Source organism: Populus alba, chromosome 16 (assembly GCF_005239225.2).
Source record: "Populus alba chromosome 16, ASM523922v2, whole genome shotgun sequence".
Lineage (NCBI taxonomy): Eukaryota > Viridiplantae > Streptophyta > Magnoliopsida > Malpighiales > Salicaceae > Populus > Populus alba.
The window spans coordinates 12,661,508-12,677,519 of NC_133299.1; the positions used below are offsets into that span (position 1 = coordinate 12,661,508).

At 36.2% G+C, this 16,012-nt stretch overlaps 1 pseudogene; it reads right to left on the reverse strand.

Moving 5' to 3' along the window:
* Positions 1-890: 890 nt before the first annotated feature.
* Positions 891-15,738, reverse strand: LOC118037486 (uncharacterized; annotated as a pseudogene).
* Between the last annotated feature and the right edge of the window lie 274 nt (positions 15,739-16,012).

The following is a 16,012-nucleotide window of genomic DNA, read 5'->3' on the forward strand; positions in this document are numbered from 1 at the left end:
CCAAAACACGACTTTCCTAAGAACAAATGAAGCTTATCGGTTGTTGCAAAACTCTTTTTTTTTTTCTTTTAAACCTTGTTGGCTTGGCCAGAAACAACAATATTCTTAGATACACCCATAAAATATAACAAAACAAACATATCAGCTGTGCTACATTGGCAATCCTCAACGTGTCCAACATTATTTATCAAACAATTTTTGCAGGCAAAAAGAACTTGAAAGAGATTTCTTTGAATGCTGGACCAAGACCATTGAGAACATGAACTACCAAGTCAATATCATTGAGGGGCTCACCAATAGATGAATGTTCATCAGATATGCTTCTCATGGTGTTAGGAAATTCACCCACAGAGCTAGAGCCACGGGTGGTGGCAGTGAGTCGTTCCTTGAGACTCATTACTCGTGATCGTAAGCGGTTTGCATAAAGAGTGTTCAATTTCTCCCATGCCATATAGGAGGTTGTTGCATAAGCAATGAGTGGCATGATTTGTTCTGAAACAGAAGCAATGATGAAGTGCAATAGAAGCTGATATTGGCGAACCCAAAACATGTGAGCAGGATTAGGTGCGTTATGCAAAAGTTTGGGTGGTTCCAGATAAGAGCCTTCCACATATCGCAGGAGATCATAGCCAATTAAAAGGGCATTTAACTGAGCACGCCATGTCAGGTAGTTTATTGGCGTGAGTTTGAGGGGTAATTGTGCTGCAGCATTGATAGCAATCAATGAATTCAATGTTGTGATAGCAGGGTTAGACACAACAGTGGCTGCGTTTTCTTGAGAGGTTTCTGCCATGAAAATAAGTAGTGAATCTAGATGCTCGTGGGAGTGTGCTGGCTCTGATACCATGTAGGGTTTTATAAAAAGATACATTACTTATATTGCAGTGTGCTTATATAGAAATTATAACGAGAATTACAAATAGAATAGGAAATGAGAATTATACACAGAGAAGGAAACAAATGTCCTGAGAATAAGGAAACAAATATCTTGACTATATAGGGAGTCATAGCAGATAGAGATATGCAGCTAGTGGATGTATTTGATATATGCTGGAACTCATTCTTTTCCTCTTATAAAAAGAACTTGAAAGAGAGCTAAACTTTGAAATGTGATTTCTGCATTGTCCACTAACCATTCAGTCTCGTTGAGGATGCCCTGTAGCTTTCTTGTAGGTAAACCATTTGGAAATCCAGAGATACAAAATGAAGTTCAGGAAGCTGAGAATTGCCAAGAGCCAGTAGAAGTAATCAAGATGGCCCCTGTTCATATTATCAGGAATCCAACCGAGCTTCCCACCTCTCGTTGTGATTTTAGTAACAATGGTGACAAGCAGAGTGCTCAAGTAATTTCCTAATGCGACAGTGGTAAGCGAAAGAGCAGAGCACAAACTTCTCATAGCATCAGGTGCCTGGTCGTAGAAAAACTGCAACTGTCCTATGAAGGTAAAAACTTCTGCACATCCAATGAGAAAGTGTTAGACAATTGACATTTTTTAACTCTAGTGTTTCATGTTGTTTAATCAAGTATTGTCTGTTTTCTTTTCTTTCATTTCTGTTTTGATTTTGTTAAAGTAAATCCCTTGTTTTTCTGATGTTGTTGCTGAGATTAGTGGCAACATATTCTCCACTACAGTTAGTGGCTAGTGACAGCAAATTGTCCACTACAGTTAGTGGCTGATAACTAGGGAGGTTTGTTGTATTTAAAGACATGCAGTTAATGAAATACTCACTGAGACATTTTATCAAACACCTTGTGTGTAATTCGTGTTCTTCAATACCAGCATTGTTGTTCTTGATTGTGCATCCCTTCACCTGCACAAAACACAACAACACAATTCTTAACAGTGGTATCAGAGCATCTCAGATCTTACAGGACCAAAACACATTTTTTTTTCAAAATCTCAAAAATGACATCCAACAACTTACTTTTAAACTCCCCCATTATATTTACTGGTGAAAACTACCATATTTGGTCAGTTAAGATGCAAGCTTTTCTTGAAGCTTATGATCTTTGGAAAATTGTTTCTGAAGCCAAACCAGTAGCTCCCTTACCAACAAATCCCACTATGGCTCAAATCAAGTTCAGCAGTGAGGAGAAGGCAAAGAAATCCAAGGCGAAATCAATCATCCAAAATGCTGTGGCAGAAAGCATTTTCTACAGAATTATGGCATGCAATTCAGCCAAAGAGGCTTGGAACAAACTAAAAGAAGAATACCAAGGCAGTGACAGAACAAGGCAAATGCAAGTGCTGAATTTGAAGAGAGATTTTGAGGCACTTAACATGCAAGAAGATGAAACAATCTCTAAGTATTCTGATCGAATTTCACTAATTATCAACAACATCAGATTACTTGGAGAAGACTTTCCTGACAGTAGGATTGTGGAGAAGGTTCTTGTGACTCTTCCTGAGAGGTTTGAATCCAAAATCTCCTCTCTAGAAGAATCAAAGGACCTCAGTAAAATCTCATTAGGTGAACTAATGAGTGCTCTTCAAGCACAGGAGCAACGAAGAACAATCAGGCAAGACAGATTGACTGAAGGAGCCTTTTACGTGCAAAAACAACAAGCTGGAAAAGGAAAGAAGTTGCCTAATCTGAGATTCAAAGGCAGAAATGAAGGGGGCAGCACTAGTGAAGCTTCAAAACAAAAGAAGTTTCCTCCTTGCACTCACTGCAAAAGAAACACACATTCAGAAAAATATTGTTGGTGGAGGCCAGATGCAATTTGTGGAAATTGCAAGCAATCAGGGCACATCACAAAGGTCTGCAAGTTCAAAAAATCAAATCCAAAACCTCAACAAGCTCACCTAGCAGATGAAGTTGATACACAGGAGGAGCAATTCTTTGCTGTCACTTGTTTCTCAACAAATGATCCAGCTGATACTTGGCTTATTGACAGTGGATGCACACATCATTTGTGCAATGATGCTGGAATGTTCAAAACCCTTAATGAATCTTACAAATCCAGAGTAAAGGTTGGCAATGGAGAATTTCTGGAGGTCAAAGGCAGAGGGTCAGTAAATGTTCAAACAAGTTCAGGTATCAAAATCATTCGTGATGTGTTATTTATACCTGAAATCAGTCAAAATTTGTTAAGTGTTGGACAAATGATGGAGAAAAACTATTCTCTTCAGTTTAAGGATCATAAATGCATTATCTTTGATCCTTCTGGAGAACAAATGTTCTGTGTAAAGATGAAAAACAGAAGCTTTGTTGTTAACTGGGATAAAGTATCCAATCATGCATATGTGAGTGCTACTCAGGATGTTTCAAATCTTTGGCATAAAAGATTTGGACATTTCAATCAAAAAGGCTTGTCAATTTTGAAACAAAAGGAAATGGTTGAAGCATTGCCCACATTGAATGGTGAGATTCAATTGTGTGAAACATGTCAACTTGGCAAGCAATCAAGGCCACCATTTCCTAAAAGGCAAGCATGGAGAGCCAGCCAAAAACTTCAGCTCATCCACACTGACGTGTGTGGACCTATGAAGACAGCCTCATTATGTGGTAACAAGTATTTCATTCTCTTTATTGATGATTATACTAGGATGTGTTGGGTGTATTTCATCAAATTTAAGAGTGAAGTATTTACAATCTTTCAAACATTCAAAGCTTTAGTTGAGAATCAAAGTGACATGCTAATTAAATGTTTAAGATCTGACAATGGTACTGAATATACTTCAAATCAGTTTCTTGAGTTTTGCAACAGCAGAGGCATTGTGCACCAGTACACTACACCATACACACCACAACAAAATGGTGTATGTGAGAGGAAGAACAAGACAGTAATGGAGATGGCTAGATGTCTCTTACTTGAAAAGAAAATGCCAAACAAATTATGGGCAGAGGCAGTCAATACCTCTGTTTACTTGCTGAACCGACTTCCAACCAAAGCACTGGAGGACAAGACACCATAAGAAGGCTGGAATGGTGTTAAACCTGCTGTAGATCATCTTCGAATCTTTGGCAGCATATGCTATTATCATATAGCTGAGCCAAAGAGGAGCAAACTTAACAACAAAGCTCAAAAGGGAGTTCTTGTGGGTTATGGAATAACAACCAAAGGATACAGAATTCTTTGCTTACAAACAGAGAAGGTAATTCTCAGAAGAGATGTGAAGGTTGATGAAGCAATCACATGGGATTGGGAACATCAGAAAAATATGATTTCTGATCAACCATTCACCATTCAGCCCCAACCAGTAGTTGATGAATCAGTGGATGATTTTCCAGTTAGAGGCACAAGATCATTGGAAGATATTCACCTAAGATGCAACATGGCAATCCTAGAACCAACCAGCTATACTGAAGCTCAAGAATTTCCAGCATGGAGGAGAGCAATAGAGGCAGAAATGGAAATGATCAACAAAAATGCAACATGGCAGCTGATTGAAAGGCCTAAGCATCGCAAGGTGATAGGTGTAAGATGGGTTTTCAAAACAAAACTCAATTCAGATGGGTCAGTATGCAAACACAAGGCTAGATTGGTGGTAAAGGGATATGCTCAGCAATATGGTGTGGACTACCTAGAGACCTTTGCTCCAGTAGCAAGGTATGATACTATTAGACTTCTCATTACACTTGCAGCACATAACTCTTGGCAGATTCACCAACTTGATGTCAAGTCTGCCTTCTTGAATGGATTTCTTGCTGAAGAAATCTTTATAGAGCAACCCGATGGGTATGCTGTTAAAGATAAAGAAGATCATGTGTATCTACTTAAGAAGGCCTTGTATGGGTTGAAACAAGCTCCCCGAGCTTGGTATGACAGAATGGACACACATCTGCTTCAACTTGGGTTCAGCAGAAGCCAAAATGAAGCAACTTTGTATGTGAAATCATGTGGTAACCATTTTCTAATTGTATCTATTTATGTAGATGATATGCTTATCACAGGAAGTGAACTTGGAATGATCCAAGAGTTCAAAGATGAAATGAAGAAGATGTTTGAGATGTCTGACCTTGGAATGATGAATTACTTCCTTGGAATGGAAGTGATGCAATCCAGCAATGGCATTTTTACATGCCAAAAGAAGTATGCTTCAGACATCCTAAAAAGATTCAAAATGGAGGATTGTAAACCAGTGGGGACTCCTATGACAACAAGTATCAAGCTTAGCAAGGATGATGAATCTGAAAAAGTGGATGAAAGTTTGTATAGAGGCTTAATTGGCAGCCTTCAATATCTTACAGCAAGTAGACCTGACATATTATTTGTTGTGAGTATTCTTTCAAGGTTCATGCATTCTCTAAGGGAGACTCATTTCATTGCAGCAAAAAGGATACTTAGATACATCAAAGGTACCATTGATCTTGGTATTTTCTGTCCAAGATCATCAGAAGGGGCTGTGGAACTAAAAGGCTATACTGACAGTGACTGGGGAGGTTCTGTTGATGATTCAAGAAGCACTTCAGGGTATTTATTCTCACTCAATTCAGGTGTCTTCACCTGGAGTTCAAAGAAGCAAGAGACAATAGCTCAATCCACTGCAGAAACAGAGTATATTGCTGTTGCCGCTGCTGTCAACCAAGCAATTTGGTTGAGAAAAATGTTAAAGGATTTGTGACATGAACAGGTTGAAGCTACTAAAATCATGTGTGATAACAGTTCTGCAGTATCAATTTCAAAGAATCCAGTCTTTCATGGACGTACAAAGCATATCAAAATCAAGTTTCATTTTATTAGAGAAGTTCAACAATCTAATGAAGTGATATTGATTCATTGTTCTTCCGAAGAACAACTTGCAGATATATTTACCAAACCACTACCTAAAGAGAGATTTGAGACATTAAGACAAATGATTGGAATTTGTCGTCAAAATGTCAAGGAAGAGTGTTAGACAATTGACATTTTTTAACTCTAGTGTTTCATGTTGTTTAATCAAGTATTGTCTGTTTTCTTTTCTTTCATTTCTGTTTTGATTTTGTTAAAGTAAATCCCTTGTTTTTCTAATGTTGTTGCTGAGATTAGTGGCAACATATTCTCCACTACAGTTAGTGGCTAGTGACAGCAAATTGTCCACTATAGTTAATGGCTGATAACTAGGGAGGTTTGTTGTATTTAAAGACATGCAGTTAATGAAATACTCACTGAGACATTTTATCAAACACCTTGTGTGTAATTCGTGTTCTTCAATACCAGCATTGTTGTTCTTGATTGTGCATCCCTTCACCTGCACAAAACACAGCAACACAATTCTTAACAGAAAGTACTGCGGTACTTGCCAGAAAATGGACATTGGGATGTACTTAAGATCATAGTAATTGTTCTTTTGGACATAGTTGATTCGGACAACCTCCAATATTCCAGCAGTGATCATGGACACAATTGATATGACGAGGCCAATGCCCATGCGTTGGAGCTGAGTAAAGCCTCGTTCATGACCCGTAAATTTCCTTGCATATGGGACAATGATTCGGTCGTATACAGGAGCCCAGAAGATGACGCTGAGGTTATCGAAGAGGGAGAGCGATGCTGATGGAATCTGGAAATGTGGACCCATGTGTTGATCCATGGTATTTCCTTGCAAAACGAACTTGGTGCTCATTTGAGAAGACTATTCCAGATGCCCAGACTGGGAGCAACCTGATTATGGACTTGAGCTCTTCAACTTGAGTTACTGTGCAGAGTCTCCATGGACTTGTTGAGCCCTTTATATTGTCATCTTGGGTTTTCACAGCAGCCTTATCGAAGAACCTGAAATTCAACAAGGGTTGATTTGATCAAGGCTAGAAAATGATAATTCAACAAATTTGTTTACAAATCTTCAGAGCAAGGTTTGCATTTGAGAAATGGAAGTGTGACAGATAGAAGAGATGCTCTGTTTGCATGTAAGCTAAATAGAACATTCGCATTAGTTACTTTTTGTGCAAAATACTTCCCTCTCCATTCAAGGTTTCAGAAACACACTTCTTAAGTAGCCAGAAGAACCATTGCTTGGATATATGAATTGCAACATGAGATTCGTTGACATGTTTATTTGCAAAATGAGCTTGCATGACCCTGTTGATCAAGGAATCTTCGGGGCTACTAGATGATTGAAAATAAATAGGAGAGGAAATAAAATCAACATGTAGAATTTTGTGGATTTGAAAAAATAAAATATCAGAAAACAACAGGGATAAGTGACTAAACTTGACCTAATGGGTTCGAGAAACTTGCATCGTGAATCTCAAACTTATTGGCCTGGGGCACTTACTTGAATTTGTTGGTATGTTCAAGCTTGCGGCTTCCTTGGATTTGACTTTCCTCCTCTACAGTCTCGTAAAGAAGAGATTTATCAGCAGGAACTTGAACCTTACTCTTTCTGAAGGATGCAACTATAACCTAGACAATCCTTGTAATGGGACTCCCACCTGGTTTTTGAATTCGGTATAGCTTGCTTCCTAAGAAAAAAAACACAACAGCTACAGCCATGGCAACTGCTGAGACTCCAAACCCCAATCCCCAGCCAGCATTCATTTGTATCCAGACCAAAACAGAAGACGCAACAAGCGCACCGATGTTGATTGAAAGGCAAAACCAATTAAAAAAGGAGCTTTTCCTTTTCCTCTCGGTCTCATCAGTTTCATCAAATTGATCTGCGCCGAAGGATGAAACACATGGCTTGATTCCTCCAGTTCCAAGAGCGATCATGTAAAGTGCTACAAAGCATGCCGCAGTTTGTCCTGTGGTCGGGTGGCAAGAATCCTTATCACATGATGGCTTCAGACCAGTGACCGAAGCAGACAATGTGAGGAGTGTCATTCCCTGCCAGAAAAATAAGATGTCATCATTTCCACAAATACATATATCGCAAGAATGTTCAATTTACTTTTAGAAACAAAAAGAAAATCCCATGAAAAATAAAACCAAGCTTGAGATGTTTTTCTTTTAAAATTCTCAAAAGAGACAAGCAGCATGTGTATAAGAAAAACGAAGAGAGTTTTTCAACCTGGGATATTTGCATTAAATGCACTGTCAAGTACCACTTCTTTTACATGGTTTTCCTTGACACAATCATAATTCGTAAAAGTGGTGTTGGAAAATCGATTTTGTGGAACCAAGTTCTGCTAAATATTCAAAAATATGTATCTGATCGACTATAAAATGTCTTGAAAAGGTGAAACCAGGACGAACATTTTGCTGAGAGGAAATTCTAGAATGGTAAGAAATAAACAGGCAAGCATTAACAGAAACCAAACTACTCTCGGTGCAAACTGATAACCAGAGACACTGATCAAATGTACTGGCAATTTGGTTCACTTTTAAAGCAAACTTACAACGATATATATGATAACAAAACTCGCAATTGTCCAATATCTTCCCAAATATGAATCTGCTAGAAAGGCTCCAATCAGTGGTGTGACATAGCAAGTTCCATACCAATTGGTGACACTGTTTGCTGCAGCAACATTTCCCTGGTTGAGACGCTCGCCAAGATAGTTCACAAGATTCGTACTCATCCCGTAGTATGCCAACCTCTCACAGCATTCATTCCCTGCAAGGAAATTATTGAAATTTTGATGATAAACAATTTTAGTGCATGGATATTACAAGGGAATCGTAAGTCAGATATCATACAATGAGCTTGACCGAGAAAAGATGGACAAAATATTATACCAAGAATAAAGCGGCAAGACTTCCAGTTTCCAGTTTTCTTCTTATTAGCTGGATTTCCTTTGATATCCACCGTCCCATTGTTTGTGTAATCATTTTCTGCCATAGTTTCTTTCCTGACCTGCAACACGCTTTCCCTGTTGAGACTTCATGTTTGATTTTTATAGTTTATCTATAATACAAGCAGAGCATCCCTAAAAACAACGTTAGACTCAGAGCAATAAGAAAAATTCTACTCTTTACAAGACAATACTGAATTGTTGTTGTTTCTAACACTGAAATAGGGAATCCTAGCACGACCATTTTAATAAAATGCACTCATACATTCATATATCGAACCTCGTATAATTTCCCCCCTTCACCTCCTACTTAAATCTATGTAGAATTATATAAATTCATGCATCACACATAACAAGTCATATTTTTCTTTTCCTTCTTGCCATGCAAGCTAATCAAGAGCAATTTGAGAATCTGATTCACCTGAATTCAAGTTGGAGAAAAAAATTGTACTTGTAGATTCAACACACAACTCGGCAATCATGCTTATATAAAAGGGAAAAAAGAAACAGAGGAAACAACTAAACCCAATTAACTTTTTTTTTTGTTTGCCAGCAGATCAAAAAAGAATAAAAAGGGTCATTTTTATGTGGTAGGAAGCACTAGAATACAACAAAGAGATAACCACAAATCGCAAGAGACTCCAAGCACAATTACCTTTATATAAAATAAAATCAAGGGAGATTCACACATACAAAAAGCTGCTATAAGCCAAGCCATAAGCATTAGAGACTATTTATTTCAGTGTAGAGGTCAAAACCCATCTGGGAAAAAAAAAAAGAAGATTACTCTTGAAAACCAAATTCACAACATTAACACAAATAACAATACTTGGAGATATCACACACAAAAGAAATAAATCATAATATTCTTGAGAGGAAAAAAAAGAGAAAAGTAAAAAATCCTCAATTTTACCACACAAACTCTCAATAAAACAGGAAATCACTAATAAGATCCTATCAGGACTGTGTTAAAACATAAAATAAAAATAAAAAACATCATGCATTGAATGCATGCAGAAACAATTCACCGAGACAGAGATTTCTCAAGAGGAATCCTTCTCTTCTCTTTTGGTTCTGGTTGTTGCAGGCAAGGTGATGGGGTGGTAATGCTAATGGTATTGGTATATAAACACGCTCAAAAAACAGTAAAAAGAAAGCAAGACAAAAAAGCAAATAAAAAGTGATTCGAGCCAGTATAGAAAACAAAGTCAGAATCCAACTCAAGCACATCTGTGCATTAGAGAGGGAGGAATTCGGTGAATCTCTTTTACCCAAGGTTGTCAGTTTCGTTTTAATAGGTGTTTTGTTTTTTCAATTGAAATGAATGTTTCAATTTCGGAATGTTTCGGCGTGCCGTTTCAAGGTTGTACTATTCATATATATATATATATATATATATATATATATATATATATATATAATTCAAATTCAAAATAAATTAATTATAAACTATGCAATACAAACAAAAATGCCAAACAAATATAATTTTAAAATTTAAAATATTTCTAAATAGTCAAGATTAAATAGATCTTTAACTTAAAGTAATTCAACTAATAAAATATCAAAATATTATGAAAGTAAAATATTTAAATATAAAGTTAGGTCAATGTTATCAAGTGGCTAATGGAATCTAAAGCATCCCTTATTTTGCTTAAATTCCTACAAAGTATAGACATGAAAAAAAAAAAACATGAATATAAACCATATATATTAGTGATAAATCTAATTTTAAAAAATTAATATCATTTTAATGAAAATAGTAATAATAATTATCAATATTATTATTAATATCATTGCTATTGAAAATAGTAATGAAAAAAGAGCTTTTTATAATCGGGTGGTTTAATTAATGAAATTGAGCAAAGTTCAATTTGATTCATTGGCTTTTCAAGAGCGGAACGGAACATGTGGAATGAAACCGGAACGTTTCGGGCGGAATTTAGCCGAAAAATCCGGAACGGACTGAGATTTAAAATGAGATGAAATTTATTCCATTTTGTTCCACTTTTTGAATTGGTATGAATGTTTCGGCCATTTCGGGCGGAACGGAACAGAATTGATAACCTTGCTTTTACCATCTGTTAGATATTGGGAGGATGAATCTTATTTTTGTTTAATAAATTACATCTTACTCCCCTAACTCTTAAGAAATTATTAAGTTAGTACCCCTAGTTCTGAAAACCACACACTGAACCCTTTTGTTTTCTTGCAATGTTTAGATGTTGCTTTTGGTATTTAGGTAATAGTATTAACTAATAAGGCAAAGAATCCATTAACAAGTTGCTGGTCACAATTGATTAAAAAATTAGTCGATAATTTCTAAAATCACAAGGATTAAATTGATTATTTGTCATTGTATTTTCTTTCGCGTACCCTTAATAATTATGATAATTATATTATGAATGTAATGTTACACGCCACTAGTAGAGGTGATTATTTTCGATTCGGTTTGATTTTTATCAAAAAAGTAATTAAACTAGTTTTTTTAAAAAAACAACCTAAACCGGTTCAAATCAACCAGTTTCAGTTTGGTTGTTTTAGAACAAAAACCGGTTCAAACCAGTTTTTTTAGTTTGGCTCGATTTTTCTCGATTTGGCTCGAATTTTTATGGTTTGGCTCGGGTTTTCTACTGTTTTGCTCGGGTTTTTTTCGGTTTGGCTCAGTTTTTTTCGATTTGGGTTTGGTTTTTTCGATTTCAGGCTTATAAAACCGAACCGGTTGTTTTTTAAAAAATTCAATTCGGTTTAATCGGGTTTTTTCACGGTTTGGTTTTTTTGGTTATTTTGTTCCCGGTTTTCTCGGTTTAATCGGTTTTTTTTTTGCTAACTCCTACAAGCTAATGTTATATATTAATGTCATTATATTTTGAAATGCTTATGTTTGCTGTGTCTATTAAATCACTAGAACATTAACACTTTAGTAATATATTTATATATAAAAAAGCTAGAATGTCTACACTTTGAGTATTAGTTCAATAGCAATATTTATCAAAGATATAAAAGTTTTCATAAAATAACAATTCCAGTAGCCTTGATGAACTTTGATATTCTGTCATATGCTAAAACATTAACCTCCACTTCCTCTTAATGGATAAGATTCGGAAGACAGGCATGGGAATGGATAAAGAAACAGGGAGAACATGGTTTTTTTAAGATCACATGTTTTTTTATTTTTAAAATATTTAGACATTGATATATTAGATTGACTAATACCTTGCAGCTTACACTATCAAATTTGTGGCTTGCTCGTGGATTTTACTAGGTTTAATAATTTTTTAAAAAATATATTTTGGGTAGTTAATTATATAATAACAAAAATAAATGCTCGCAAAACGAGTAGCAATTAAATGCCGCAATGTTTATTTGAGACCACAATAATTTTATAAAAAGTAAACCGAAACAAATCATGAGAATCAATTAAAAAAACAACTAAATTCTGAAAGATACAATTGAAAAGAAAAAACCAAAAGAAAGATGAAATTGAAAAAAAAAAAAAAAAACACCAACCAAAATCATAACATTTATTTAAGATCATGATAACTTTATAAAAAACAAATGAAAACAAATCATGAAGACCAATTAAAATAAACTAAATATTAAAGGATAAAATTAAAAAAATAATTCAATAAAAACATAACATTAAATAATAAAATTGAAAAAAAAATCAAGAAAAAAAAAGTCTTAAAACTATTAGCCTAGACATGCAAATCTAAGGCAGGCTCACAACCCTAGGCCTTGGTTGTTATTATTATTATTATTTTAACTTTGTTTGTGATGATATTTTATCTTATGTTATACCACATTCAATTAATAGGATAATAAAATTAAAACCCTAATATTGCATTGCTACATTTCTTAGGTATTGATAAGCAAATGCTTTTTATTTAATTTGAAGTTATGAATTTAATTCATGTTTTTTCCATCATTAATTTTAATATCAATAACACCCTAAAAAATAATTTTAACCAAATATTTTTAAATTGTTTTTTATTCAACATCAACCTTTATAACAATTTTAACTAAACACATATAAAATCATACTAGCATCAATTAAAATTATTTTTTTTTAATTTTTTTTTTTTAATATGCAACCATAAATTGAAGCAATGACGTGAGTGGAGTGGAGTGGAGTGGAGTGGAGAATTTGTATAAGCAGAAAGCTCATCATAGAAGTTGCTTAGAAAAGAAGAGGTGGAGAGAGTAGGGGACAAGAATATGGAGTTCTTGTTTTCATAGATGTCAGCCCAATAACATGGGATGCCTTACATATTATGCATTTTGCATTTAGTGGGATATTGGTTTCTTCCTTTTTAGCAGACAGCAGCGAAAAGGAAATAAGAAAGAAAGTGTTTAAACTTTCTAACATTGAGTTAGTTTATGGGTATCTCAACTAATTTTTTAAAATTTTAAAATTAATAATAATATAAATTTTCAATAATTCTGAAATTTATGACACTCAAATTGATAGTTTTTGATAACAAACTTTAGAATCTAACTAGTTAAACTATACCCTATAATTATAAATTCATTTTAAATGTATTAGAAATGACCTAGTTTACCTCAATGAAAGAATTTAAATAGTTTTTTTTAACAAAATAACCAAAAGTTCAAAACTAAATACCATAAATTTTCCGAATTAACAAAATAAATAAAATAAAATTGAGGAATACATTGTTGGGACACCGCAAACAAGTACAGCATGGAGACAGGAAGTAAATTAACTATGGGACTTTGGTCCTAACAATTTTAGTTAAGAAATAGTTCTGAGTATCTCTTAAGATCCTGCAATAACTATCAATCACTGGACACCACAGCTTTCTTGTAAGTGTACCATCTGGCAACCAAAAGATAGAACCCCAAGTTGAGCACACTCAACACTGCCAAGAGCCAGAAAAAATAATGAAGATGGCCGTGATTCAAATCGTCCGGTATCCAACCAGGCTTACCATGCCTGGTGCTCATATCCGTGACAATATTAACTAGGAATGTGCTCAAGTAGTTCCCAAGTGCAGCGGTTGTGAGTGAGAGAGCTGAGCAAAGGCTCCTCATGGCATCGGGTGCCTGCTCATAAAAGAACTCCAATTGCCCGATAAATGTGAAAACTTCTGCACATCCTATAATGAAATACTGAGGGACCTGCAAGAATATGGACATTGGTATGTGCTTTAGTTCATAGTAGTTATGTTTTCTGACCTCGCGGAGCCTCACAAGCTCTAGAGTCCCAGCAACCAACATGGCAAAGATGGAAATTACAAGGCCAATTGCAATTCTTTGAAGCTGTGTGAATCCATTCTTGTGTCCAGTAAATCTTCTTGCAAAGGGGACGATGGCACGGTCGTAAATCGGTACCCAGAAGATTACACTAATTGTGTCAAAGAGGGAGAGTGAAGCAGAAGGGATTTCGAAGGATTTGCCCATGCGAAGGTCCATTGTGTTTCCCTGCAGGACAAATAAGGTTCCTATTTGACTGTATACAGCAGAAAATATTATGCCAGTTGCCCATACAGGAAGCAACCGAGTGATGGACTTGAGCTCTTCAACCTGAGTCACGGTGCACAGTTTCCACTGATTCGCGGACCCTTTTAGACGGTCTGATGGAGTCTCGACTGCTGCCTTGTCGAAGAAACTAAATCGATAAGGAAAATACATTAGCAGAGTCCAAATTACAACACAGCTGTTTGGTGAACTAGTTGTTGTCCATTCAATACCTTAACTGATCTGTGTGGTCAAGTTTGCGGCTTCCCATGACAGCAGATTCATGGTCTGCTGTCTCGAACAGAAGAGACTTGTCATCAGGCACTTCGACACGGAATTTCCTGAAGGATGCAACTAGCACTTGGCACATGCGTGTCAAGGGACTCCCTCCAAGTCTCTGGTTCCTGTATAACGGTGTACCTGAAAAGAAACTCACAACAGCAATTGCCATTGCCACTGCTGGGATGCCAAAGCCCCAGCCCCAGCCTACATTGGTTTGTATCCAAACAAGCACCGAAGCAGAAATAAGAGCGCCGATATTGATTGAAAAATAGAACCAGTTGAAGAAAGAACTCTTCTTTTTCTTCTCATCCTCGTCGGAGTCATCGAACTGATCCGCCCCAAAGGAAGAGACACAAGGCTTGATCCCTCCGGTCCCCAGAGCTACAAGGTATAGGCCTAGAAAGAAAACTGATGTCTGCAACCCTGTTGTATGGCAAACATTCGCTCGGTCACAAGATGGTTTTAGTCCATGGATCGATGCTGACAATGTCAACAATGTCATTCCCTGAAACAAAATGAAAAGTTTTGGACTGGTTAAGAAAAAGGAAAGATTAAAAACAAGAAAATGATTGGTTAAGTACGCCAGCATGGTCTTAAGAAATAGCTGATGAAAGAACTTACAAAGACATAGATTATAGAGAAACTGGCGATTGTCCAATATCTTCCCAAGTAGGCATCAGCAAGAAAAGCTCCAAGCAAGGGCATGACATAGCATGTTCCTGACCAATTTGTGACATTATTGACCGCCACAACATTGCTCTGGTTTAGTTCAAATTTGAGGTAATTCACTAGATTTGTGTTGATTCCATAGTAGGCCAACCTTTCGCAGCATTCATTTCCTGCAGGCAAGTCAAGACGGGCATGTTAGCCAATCACAAAACAAAAAAAAAAACAAATTAACGCACGTAGAAATACAGGCAAGCAAGCTCTAGAAAGGTATAAAAGAGTTGCCTAAAATATAAGGGCAAGCTTTCCAAGCTCCTGTTTCCTTCTTGATAGCAGGGTTTCCACGGAAATCTGTTGCTCCGTCTCTGGTGAGGCCATCTTCTGCCATGGCTGTTGATGAACCATGGAGTGGTCACTATGTTCGGTTCACCGCTATTGTCACTTTGCCTCTATTTCATTTTTTATATCATACTCGAGCACAGAACTACTTTGGGCTAGGTAATGGCTATCAGATGCAAAACTGGAGATTTGTATTTATCACTCTCGCAAGCTCATCTCATTTCAAATAATTTTGCACGGTTCTTTTACTGTGTTTTGCAAGAACAAGTACTTTGCTTCGAAACACTTGAATTTCTAAGTTAGCATGTTAAGAAATCCAAGTTCAAACTGCCTTAAATTACTGAAATATTTGAGTTTCAAGTTGTCAAGCATCTTTCCCATCTTTATTTTGGCACACAATTCGATCCAAACCATAATTACATTGGTGAAGCATTGTCATTTTCTCCTCTGGGCAATGATGAAGCTTTGTTAGACTTAAACGAGAGTTAAATGCCTGAAACTTGATGAATCATGTCAAGCGGGCTTTCAATGTCTAGTGTTATGTTTCTGCAGGCACACTTTCTTAGGAGAAGGAGATATTACTTTTCTT